Source organism: Chiloscyllium plagiosum, unplaced genomic scaffold, assembly GCF_037043375.1.
Source record: "Chiloscyllium plagiosum isolate Xiang-an unplaced genomic scaffold, Cpla_swu_hap1 HiC_scaffold_13, whole genome shotgun sequence".
Lineage (NCBI taxonomy): Eukaryota > Metazoa > Chordata > Chondrichthyes > Orectolobiformes > Hemiscylliidae > Chiloscyllium > Chiloscyllium plagiosum.
Genome location: NW_028270151.1, coordinates 44149054 through 44161382, shown reverse-complemented (window position 1 = coordinate 44161382; position 12329 = coordinate 44149054). Strand labels below are relative to the sequence as shown.

The following is a 12329-nucleotide window of genomic DNA, read 5'->3' as shown; positions in this document are numbered from 1 at the left end:
AATAGTCATAACCACTGAACTATTGTGCTGCTCGCATGGTAATCATTCCTATTTTTCAATAGTTTGTTTTTTTCTCTATCCACTTTGGGGAATATTTAAAACCAGCCTGCTGCTATACCATCCATACAAAGCACCACAGTGCCAATCGAACATTAGCTTTGCGGAGCTTTTATTGTACTTTGGTTTTGTCTCCAATTCAAAGCATATTTAAAAAGCAAGCAGTGATTCAGAATATTATAACATCAAATTTATTGGAAAAAAACTTTCACAATATATTAAAACTATGCAAAATTTATTTTAATTTTCAATATCACAAAAAGCTGATATGTAGTTGCATGCCTACAAGTTGATTGAGCCATTGTAATGCAGACCCATAAAACATTAGTCTTGGCTCACCAACATAACTGATCTTTTGAAAACAAAGATGTTTTCATTGCTTGTTGCAATCATGCTTACCATATAAGTTCAATGAGTATTCATATGAAAATATTAGTGAATATCTGATGAAAAAAGTCAGACCAAAACACACTCCACTACTGCATTAACATTTCAGTTATCAATGAGGTTCCTCGAAAAATCCAGTAAAAACAAAGGTATCAACGATTCTCTCAAGGTAGGGATGATATTAAGTTTTATTGCAAAATAATGTTTTTCCTCAATATCTACAGTAGCATGTTATTCAGTAATTTAGAGCTGAAAATGTGTTGCTGGAAAAGCGCAGCAGGTCAGGCAGCATCCAAGGAACAGGAGAATCGACGTTTCGGGCATAAGCCCTTCTTTAGTTGGCCCTAAATCAAGTTGAAGAAAACAATTCACATCAAATTTTGTTAAATAAAAATAATTTGTTAGGAAGTCTTGTATCTTTTATAAAGCCAGAAGTGCAGAAAAACTCAACATTAATGGAATTTATTACTTGCAATCAGTGCCAGGCTAGAGATTTTGAAGCTAAAAATGATTGACCCATTTATTATGAAAACCATGGTCGGTTCATTGTGGACTGAAAATGAGACAGACATCAGCAGTAACAGTTGAATTAAAATTAGAAGTCCTATAGTGTGGAAACAGGCCCTTCGGCTCAGCAAGTCCACACCAACTCTCTGAAGAGTAACTCTCCCAGACCCATTCCCCTATCACTCTACATTTCCCCCTGACTAATGGACCTAACCTACACATCTCTGAACACTATGGGCAATTTAGCATGGCCAATTCACCTAACCTGCACATCTTTGAATGGTGGGAGGAAACCGGAGCACCCAGAGGAAACCCACGCAGACACGGGAGAATGTGCAAACTCCACACAGAGTCGCCCGAGACGGTAATCGAACCTGGGTCCCTGGCGCTGTGAGGCAGCAGTGTTAACCACTGAGCCACCATGCCGCCCTTCCATAATTCAATAACATTGCACAATACTATCATTAATAAATTTAAGTTACCACATTTAAACAGTGATGTAATTGAAGGAATTTATAAGCCAATTGTGTGATTAATATTTTCTAACTCCACCAGCAAGAAAGCAATGAACAGACTCAAATGCATGGAAGTTATGATTACATCTCTAAAATCTAATTTTCTGACGTGAGTGATTCAAATCAAAGTGTACACAATACTCTCACTTCTCTAACAAAATATGAACATACATATGAAAAAATAGGAAGGCTCAAAACAACTTTATGCAATAATATTCTTCAGTTAAAGCATGCATCCTCTCCCATCATTACAGCAATATCTTCGACACTCAACGATGTTTTCACATTGGATTTCAACTTCATACAGCCCTGATCAGAGTTGATGGTGTTGTATAAAATAATTGATATGGAAGGGTTTATTTAGGAGCAAAGCAGAAACTCCAATCACTCTGTTGAATCCCTCAGACTCTGGGAGTCTTAAGGAGGCTGCATTATCCATCATTCCACTTTACTCAAGCCTTAATGTCATTTTATTTCTACTCAAATAAATAAGCTTTTAAAATTGAAGGCTAGGATTTTCAAATGCCCAAGGGGGCTAGAACAAGAACAAGCATGCTTTGAAAATAGTGTTTCCCATTAGAATGGGAGTGTCCTGATGCCTTTTGGATGCTGAAATGAAAGTAAAAGGTGGGAATAGGTAGTTGTCAGGAATCCAAAAGCCTTTAATTAACAATCAGCTAAGCTCCTTCAGTATCTTATTAACAAGTAAGGGTAGACCAGTGGGCATTTTTAATTTGTCAAATTTGCAGAAGCCGACCAGTCAGGCGCACTTCAGTGTATAGTTGCTAAGTTCAACCTGGGCAGAAATTGATGACTTTTTTTTCCCCACCACAAAACTAAAAATATTTGCAACTAGGAGACCTTGCTCCAGATTGGGCATGGTAAATTACGGTTGGCCATTTTTGCACAGAATGTGAATGCCAGCAATCTAAAATGCATTTTTCTGTATTCAGCAAGACAGTAGCAGGCCCCATCATGGCTGCTGCCTACCTTTGCTATTTATCTTTTACAAGCTGCTCCTACCTCCTGGCAACACTTGCTGTCATGAACTGGGCAGTAAGCTCACCTCCAAGCTAATCAGAGCACTTATATTTGTTGACTGACTCATAGGGGTAACACAGGTATGGCATGGATTCCTCACCCAGAATTGAAGGTTAATTCCCAAATTTAATGAAACACTTCTTGAAATCAATGTGTGACTGCTTTTCTAGTTGGAAGAACACTCATATTCTCCTGTTGATCAGATGCTTAAAACTGGGCTAAACTATGTCTGCTCTCAATTCACACTTGGACTGAAAAAAGTTAATGTTTTCAGCAGCCCCTTCACTTGATATTCAACAGATTACTTTCAGAAGTATTTACACTGGTGGTGTTGTCTTCCACAGATTTATTGAATTAACGTGATTATATGACCTTATTCCACAGCCTTCGTTCCTCTCTGAAAAGTGAACATGGAACATACCATTCAGAGATTCCATCATTGGTACAGTTGCTAGATATGTGTCATACTGTGATACAGTAATAGGTAATTATTCTGACTTCTGACTTACATTGAATTGTCTGACATCAACAGAAAAGCAAAATAAGGCAAGTTTCATTCATGATAGTTCAATTGATCCAATTCACTGCCCACACAGAGACAAGAATAGAGAATAGGTTCAGCTTCAGCAGTCAAATAATCTACCAACACTTAACAAATGGGATTCATATGGTCAATATGGCAAGACACAGCAAAGCCATCTATAATCCAGCATGGGTCATCTGTTCACATATTTACCAAACAATCTTTTACCAGAAACACAAACAGAAGGTGCTGGAGAAACTCAGCAGGTCTGGCAGCATCTGTACAGAGGTAAGGAAAGTTAATATTTTAAGCCCAGTGACCCTGAATCAGTGTTCTGACCTGCAATCAATTATTGTGACTTTTCTTCCATTTGTAAATAATATAACTTAATGCTCTACTAAGCTTCCCTAATAAAGACTTGCTAAATGTTTTAGGACGCATATGAGAGCACAGAACAAAAACAGTAGATCACACAACTTTTTTCACATCATAACACTCTTATCACTTGCAGCCAGACCTTATTTCCCTTCACAAGTACGAATATCAAATATCTGATATCTGATTAGTTTATCACGTATTCATCTGATCATGCATTCTCAGCTTTCATCCAAAAGGAATAATAAAAATGCATAGCTTAAGGAGAACCTGTTGTCCAAAAAGACTTCAACAAAGCATTTGACAAGGTTAGTAAGGTGTGGAGGTGCAATGTTGGAGCAGGGTGGACAAGTTCAGAAGTCACACACCATCAGGTTATCGGCCAACATGTTTATCTGAAATCACAAGCCTTTGCAGCACTGCTCCTTCATCAAGTGACATGACATGGTTGGTAAGATTAGATCACATGGAATCCAGGGAGAGCTAGCCAACTAGATACAAAATTGGCTTGAAGGTCAGGGATAGAGGCTGGTGGTAGAGGGTTGCTTTTCAAACTGGTGGCCTGAGACCAGCAATGTGCCTCAAAGATCTGTGCTAGATCCACTGCTTTTCATCGCTTATTCAAATGATTTGGATGTGAATATTGGAAGCATGCTTAGTAAGTTTGCAGTAGATGATGTAGTGGACAGTGAAGAAGATTATCATAGTATTACAGAATCCATTCAGCCCATCCTCTGAAGAGCATCCCAACTCGACTCATCCCCATGGGACATTGATCAGATGGGTCAGTGTGCTGAGAACTGGTAGATAGAGTTTAATTTAGCTAGCTGCAAGGTGTTGCATTTTGATCAGGCAAACCAGGACAGGACTTATACAATTAATGGTAGGGCCCTGGAGAGCATTACCAACAAAGAGACCCAAGGATACAAGTACCTAGTACCTCCAAAGTCGAGTTGCAGGTAGACAGGGTGGTGAAGGTGGTGGTTGGCATCTTGCTTTCATTGGTTAGAAATTGAGTATAAGTGTTGGGATGTCATGTCGTGGATATACAGGACATCGGTGAGGCCACTTTTAGAATACTGCAAACAATTCTGGTTGCTCACCTGAAGGAAAGATTTGTTAAACTTGAAAGAGTGCAGAAAAGACTTACAAAGATGTTGCCAGGACTGGAGGATTTTAGTTACAGGGAAAGCCTGACAGTCTGGGATTCTTTTCCCCTGGAACGTCAGAGGCTGAGTAGTGACCTGAAAAAAGTTTATAAAATCATGAGGGGCAGAGAAGATGAATAGCCTAAGGTCTTTTTCTCAGGGGAGTCCAAAACTAGAAGGGAACAGAGGAAAGATTTTAAAAGGGATCTTGGGGTAACTTTTTCGTGCAGAGGGTCATGCACCTAAGGAATGAGATGCCAGAGGAAGTGGAGTAGGCGGGTACAATCAAAACGATTAAAAAGCATCTGAATGGGTATGTGAATAGGAAGGGTTTACAGGGATATGGGTCAAAGTTGAGAGTGTGGTGCTGGAAAAGCATGGCAGGTCAGGGCAGCATCTGATGAGCAGGAGAATCGACTTTTCGGGCATAAGCCCCTCATCAGGAATGAGGCTTGTGATCCAAGGGGGTGGAGAGATAAATGGGAGGGAGTGGGGCTGAGGGGGAGAAGGTACCTGAGTGTGCGATAGGTAGATGAAGGTGGGGTAATTGGGATAGGTCAGAGAGGAAGGTGGAACAGGTAGGTAAGGTCATGAGGGCAGTGCAGAGTTGCAAGGCTGGATCTGGGATAAAGTAGGAAGGGAGCGAAAATGAGGAAACTGGTGAAATCCACATTGATGCCAATATGGGTCAAGTGCTGGCAAATGGAACTAGGTCCAATTGGAATGTCTGACTGGCACGAAGAAGTTGGACTGGAGGGTGTTTCCATACTGTACGACACTATGACTCAATATATTGTATAAAGGCAATCTCCCAGTTATTACAAAGTATGGGTCATAGTTTATAAACTTCCGTCTCAATGAACGAGTAAAAATCCCAAAAATGCCTTTAATAAAAAAAGAATTTGGCTTATTCAATCACTGTAAATCAGCACCTCAGAATTCTTACAAATACAACATAAAAAGCCCTGTTATGGAACAGATACTTACTCAACAATAGACCTACATGTTTATCTAAGAAAAGCCATTTATTCCCAACAGAATAAATATTTCTGGGATTTATTGCCTGTATCATCGCATTACCAAACAGATAAAAGTATTTTCCATTATAGCAGAGCTGAATAAAATCCTATAACATTTAAGAGCACATTTGTGTAATCTTTCAAGGAACACTATTGGATAATTATAATAATGGGTGGAAAACATAAGATTAAATTAATCTCACTTAAGAACAAATTATATTATTATTTTTTAAAAAAGATAGATCAAGTCTATAAATCAAGTCTTCCTAACTTGTGTGATGGACAAACTACTAGGAAAGAAAAATCTACAGGAGGTTATAAATCTTTATTTAAAAAGCCATAACTTAATCAAGGAAAGTCAACGTTAACTTTTCAGTGGAAGCTCACCCATGACTAACTCAGTTGAATAGATTGTGGAGATAATTAGGAGGGTTTTTGAGGGTGGCACAGTTGAAGTCGTCAATATGGGTTTTAGCAGAGTTTTTCAATAAAGTCCCCCATGACAGATAGTTCAGAAACTGAAATGTTCTGGGAAATCAAGGAAATGGCAAGCTGAATACAAATTAGCATGACGGTAGGAAATAAACTATAATGGTAAATGAGTATTTTTGTGACCAAAACGATGTTTCCGATGACATTTTTCAGGATTAAGTACTGTGACATGTCACACTTCTCATGACATATCAACGATTCGGTATTGGGGTATGATTATGAGGTTATGTAATGAAGCGATAATTGCTTGTATTGTTGATAGGTAGTTCGACAGTGTGGATATTAGGTAATGTCCTTTAGCAGAGAGCTTAATAACACTGTGGCAGCAATCTAAAAATTACAGACAGAAGGACTAGAGGAAAAGGTTTCCTCCCTCACCATACCCCAAAGATGGTAGCAGGGGTCTTAAACTCATTGTGTGAAAGGGTTATAGGGGACAAAAATCCCTGGCACTTTTAAAAATACTCAGGATATTGATACAGACCAGGCCAGACCCCTCCACTGCCAAAGTATTCTAAGAGACAGCCAATTCCCTTAACTTTTGTATTTACTGAGGCTGTGCTGTGTTCCAGATATGATTCAATTGGTCCGCCACTAGGCTATAATCAAACACATTAAAACATATAATAGAGTTTTTTTTAAAAGGTCTAACTTTAACTACATTGAAATACTTAACAAGATAATGTATTAATTAACCAATTATTATAAACTGTTCCAATATAGACAGCACCCCTATAAACATACGCTTGGTAAAAATACAATTCAGCAAAACAGACATTGTTCTCACATGCTGTCTTTTTACTGCAGCAGCAGAGACAGAGTTCTAGCAGTTAGCTCCAACAGCCAGCCAGCAGAAACGTTCTCATTAACTGAAAAACAAAACCAAAAGTCTTCCTGGGTCTGTGTGAGCTCTGACCCTGGCCACTCATGACACTTTAGCCTTATTTTTTAAAAAAAAAATCACCAAGGGAAAACTCAAAAGCTTTATTTGATTAGATTACCTACAGTGTGGAAACAGGCCATTGGCCCAAAAAGTCCACACCGACCCTCCGAAGAGTAACCCACATAGACCCATTCCCCAACCCTGTATCTACCTCTGACTAATGCACCTAACACGAAGGGCAATTTAGGTGGCAAATTCACCTAACCTGTACATCTTTGGACTGTGGGAGGAACCGGAGTACCCAGAGGAAACCCACACACACAGGGAGAATGTGTAAACTCCACACAGACAGTCGCCCAAAGCGGGAATCGAACCCAGGTCCCTGTGAGAATGTGTATTGGGTATGAGCAGGTAGGGAGAGTTAAGTTTTGAGTTTAGTGAAACAAAAAGCTTCAGCTAGCATGATTCAGATCAGATAAGAACTTGCAGTAGACAATGAGGTGCTGGAAGCAAGGGTAGTGGGTTGATGAGGTGAAAAGATATTTATTATGTAAAGCCATTTAACAAGATAAAGAAGCATTCAGTATGTAAAATCAAAAATCAACTAGGAGAAAGTGAGAACTGCAAATGCTGAAGGTCAGAGTCAAGGAATTCCTGAAGGGCTTAAGCCCAAAAAGTCAATTCTTCTGCTCCTCGGATGCTGCCTGACCTGCTGTGCTTTTCCAGCAACACACTCTCGACCCCAGTATGCAAAATCAGTTAACTAAGGTGAAAAGTATTCATTATGTGAATCCAGTTAACAAGGTTAAGAACTTTCATTGTGTAACAGCAGATGGCTTAATCTTTAGTATTGACATTCACTGAGTGTAACGGTCACCCGATCAATATGTATGTTGCCTTATCTGGATGCTCCTCCCTGCATGACCATATAATTCATTAAGAAAATGCTGTTTGAGAGAAGACTAAGAACTCATGTTTCTGTGCACATGGGCGATTGTTCTCGCTCCCTCTAGGGCCCGGAATAAAGATGAAGGAGGTAAAGCCATACTGTATCTCTGAGTGTTTGCTTCGATTGATACAGTGATAAGGAAACAGTACATCACCTGGCGCCGTGAGGCAACAGTGGCCACTGAGCCACCATGCTCACCAACTGTTTATCAAGTGCAGACGTTTCAACACCACTGTGGGCAATTCCCTTCTGCAAGAGAAATAGCACAGAACACTTCTCTTTTAAAACACAGTACCATCACAATATACACTGAAGGAGTACAGGCCTGGTTAAGTGGGATTAGGCTAGGTAGTCATTTCAAATATTTACAAGCAGAGGCCATTATGAACAGAGCAAACCATTAAAATTGATGGGGAGGTAAGGAGAGAGGGAAGGGGCTAAATCAAAATGGAGTTGGAGGGGGAGGTGAAGTACTATGCCCCCCACAGTTTCCACTTCTCTCTATTGGCACCAAGCGCACTGATTGACAGTGTGTGCTCCTTTGCCAACAACACTAAGGCATGAAAGAGGAAAAGGGGCAGACAGTTGGCACCCGAAGATCAGAAGTGTAGTTGCAACAAAAATAACAAAACTTTTTACAAATAACTAAAAATGGGGGTGCAATCTCCTGCAAACAATATGCACATGGTCTATGTATTCCATAATGCCACAAAAACCAACAATTGGGCTGAGTGTCCATGAATCGCTGCAATCTATGGTTATTAGGCTTAGCTGTGCACAACACCCTTCACCGCAGGTCCCTAATGGAAGACTCTGGTCACCCCCACAGCCCTCTCTGCCAGCCTCTTGAACCCACGATAATGGAGGTGTGGATGCCTGAGCATAGAGTTTCTGATGACAGCTGCTACTCTTGACAGTGGGAAGACCCAGCATGAGTCAACAGTGTTTCAGGCATTGATCTGGTCCTGGTAAAAGATAGGCAACTTGTTGAGGGAAACTTGAAGACCCTTGTGGTCTACAAACAGAAGCTGCATGTCATAACTGTAGTCACACACTTGGCAGAATTATTTTGTTTTGTCTTAGGGTTTAGCTCATACACTAAGCCAGGCAACTTGTCATGGTTGTCTGAAGTGGTCACATAGTATAGCACCGAGTTTTGTTAATCACACACCTACAGGACATGCCAACAGCCTGTACAGCAAAGACACTGCCTATGCATGAACCAAACTAACATGTCTCAAAGTCAAAGGGGAGTGGTTCACAGTCAATTCAGGGGGTCCAGATACAGCAATTCATGGGCAGCAGTCGATCTCAGATCAGGGACTTGGATACAATGCTCCCAAGTTGAACAATAAGGAGAATTTGGGCCACACTTGACATTTGGTAAAAACATAGCACTGACTTTGACATTGTTATCAAATGAGATGAAGCTAAGGGCAGGTGAGCTGTGTGGCTTGGATCGTAAATAGTGATAGGTGAGAGATGTTAGACTGGTATGTGCAATAACATTAGTTAGAGACAAAAAAAAGCTGCAGGGGCTGAAATCCAAATTAGCCAAGCACAGCAACACAGCAAGCCAGGCTACATCAGGAGGCAGAGAAGTCAACGTTGACTTCTCCACTTTCTAATACTGCCCAGCTTGCTGTGTTCTTCCAGCCTCCTGCTTGTCTAATGTGCAATAACATGTCAGCCATGCCGCTTCTATGCTCAGAGAAGCATCAGTTTGAGATTGCCCTCCAATCTCGTACCCAGTAAAGGGCAACTCTAGATTATCATCAACTGACCAGGTGTACAGCTGGTTTTCAAACGTAGACTGGTGCTAGGGATCCCAGGATGTCCCAATAGAGTCAAGTGCATCCTCCAAGTAGGAAATTACAAGAAGCAAAGCACCATACAGGCTCGTTCATAGGTAATAAGGTAAGTTTGATGATAGCACAAGAAAATGCAATAAGCCAATGACTGATTTAGATGAGAATATATAAGGCATGATTGGTAAGTTTGTGGACGACACCAAGATTGGTACTATCGTGGACAACGAAGGTTATCCAAGATAGAACGAGACCTTAATCAATTGGGTCAATACACTGAAGAGTGTCAGTCGAAGTTTAATTTGGATAAATGCAAGATATTGCAGTTTGGTAAAAACAAACAAGGGCAGGACTTAGACAATTAGAAGTCGGGCCTTGGGTAGTGTTACAGAACAGAGAGATCAAGGAGCTCCGGTACATAATTCTTTGAAGTTTGCATCACAAATAGATAGAGTGGTGAAGAAGGAGCTTAGCACATTTGCCTTCATTGCTCAGATTTTTGAGTGTAGGAGTTGGGACATTAAGTTGAGGTTTTACAAGACATTGGTTAGGCCTGTTCTGGAGTATTTTGTCCAGGTCTGGCTGCCCTGATATAGGAATGATATTCTTAAGCTAGTAAAAGGTTCAGAAGAGATTTATGAGAATATTGCCATTAATGGAGGGTTTGAGTTATGAGGAGAGTTTATAGGCTGGGACTTTTTCACTGGAGAGTAGGAGATTAAGGGGTGACTTATGGAGGTTTATAAAATCATGACAGGTATAGATATGGTGAGTGACAGATGTCTTTTCCCTGGGGTTAGGGATTTCAAGACTAGAGGGCATATTTTTGAAGTGATATGAGAACGTTGGGAACGTGGGCCAAGCACAGGCAGGTGGGACAAGATGAATTTGGGCTTATGGTTATCATGTTCTGGTTGGATCAAAGGGTCTGTTTCCATGCTGTATGACTCTACAATGAGGTCACCTTTCCTCACAGGTAACTCGATATACCATTACTAAGAATCTACATTATAGAAGAGATACCTGTAACTGTTAGTCCAATTGGATCATCCAGTGCATTTTTAATACAAAATAACATACGAATCTCAATACATTCCTTTACATTTTATAACTAAGTATCAATTTTGAAACATTTTACTAAATGAAATTAATGTATTTCATAAGGGGTTTACCATTTGGGATGGACATGAAATCTGGAGAATATCTAAATAAATGCTTTCCAATTTTTTTTTCCCTGCTGTGACTCCATTTCAAGGTTTGAAAAAAATTGCAACCCCTCAGTAAGCTGTGGGAGGGGAGGGTGAGGTATTCAGCTACTGATGCTTGGGATTTCTAATCCCACTGTGGTTAGCCTGGATTAAATTCTCTATTTTTTCCCCAGTTCTACATTCTTGTCTTGAATTAGAAGGTTATGTTCTTGCTTAATACAATGATGCAATTTAACTGATGTCATTTAATGTATGTTACATGTCATTGGCAGCACCTGCTCATGGCCATCCTCTCGATTGTGCTCAAAACTCTGCAGTGAGTTTCAACAATATCATACACAAATTTAAAGTAAAATACTATAGATTCTGGAAATCAAATAAAAACAGAAAATCTTGGAGAAACTCAGTAGAGTTGGCAGCATCTGTGCAGACAGAGAAAAAGTCAATAAAGCAAGTCCAATACAACTTTTCTTCTTGGACTTGAAACTCTGTCTCTCCACAAACACTGCCAGCCCTGCTGAATTTCTCCAACATTTTCTGTTTATATTTTAACAATATCGCATTCATCTCCCTCCCCTAGCCTTTCTCTGACTCAATCATAGATGATGCATGATCTGCCTGCACAGTTTAGTTTCTTAAAATTAATTATGTGGTCCAGCTCATTTTGGGAATAGTAAAAGCTCTTTTCCCTCATGACACATCCCCAAAAGGCAATTCTTAAGAGTAAACAAGTCTCCCAGTATGTTTGTTTTTAAAATAGGTGTTTCATTTTTTTTCTTGCTGGAAGCGTAATCAGTTACACCCCATTATGCTTCCTGTTCACAACCTTTCCACAAAAAATCCAAATGACAGCTGCACTACCTAACTACTGAATACAAATGTATCTCTAAAGTTTAACAACAGGATCCAACACGATGTTCCAATTAAGTCAGATTGGAATTGAAATATTAATTCTGCTCCTCTCTCTACAGATGGCATCAGGTGTGCTGAGCTTTTACGGCATTTTTTTAAATATAGTGAACACCATGTTACAACAGATTAACAAATTCAATTTCGACACATCTGCCATCATATTTTACTTGCGTATTCATGCTTTAGAGCTCATCCAAATGTTTTCTTTGAAACATAAGTTGGCAAATAGGTGGCCAAGGGACCAGATGGTATCCCAGTCCACAAAGACGTGGGGGCTCTAATCCTCACTGTTGTCAGCCGCCGGCCCCCAACCCCAAAAGATGTCCATTTCAGTAAACGGTGAGAGTATAAAACATGATTATGGTCACACCACAGCTACTGAATCCATGGGATATCATTGCAAATGGAAGGAGCGGCGGGATGAAACATCATCGGTAAAGTGAGATCCCACTTTATCCTCTAACCCCGTTCAGGTCACAAACCGAATGTAAACAACATCGGAGCA

At 40.0% G+C, this 12329-nt stretch overlaps 1 protein-coding gene across 2 annotated transcripts in view; it reads right to left on the bottom strand.

The window, feature by feature from the left end:
* The window catches only part of mfsd8l1 (major facilitator superfamily domain containing 8-like 1), a 68208-nt gene that overhangs the window by 55496 nt on the left and 383 nt on the right, over positions 1-12329 (bottom strand). The window lies entirely within an intron of this gene.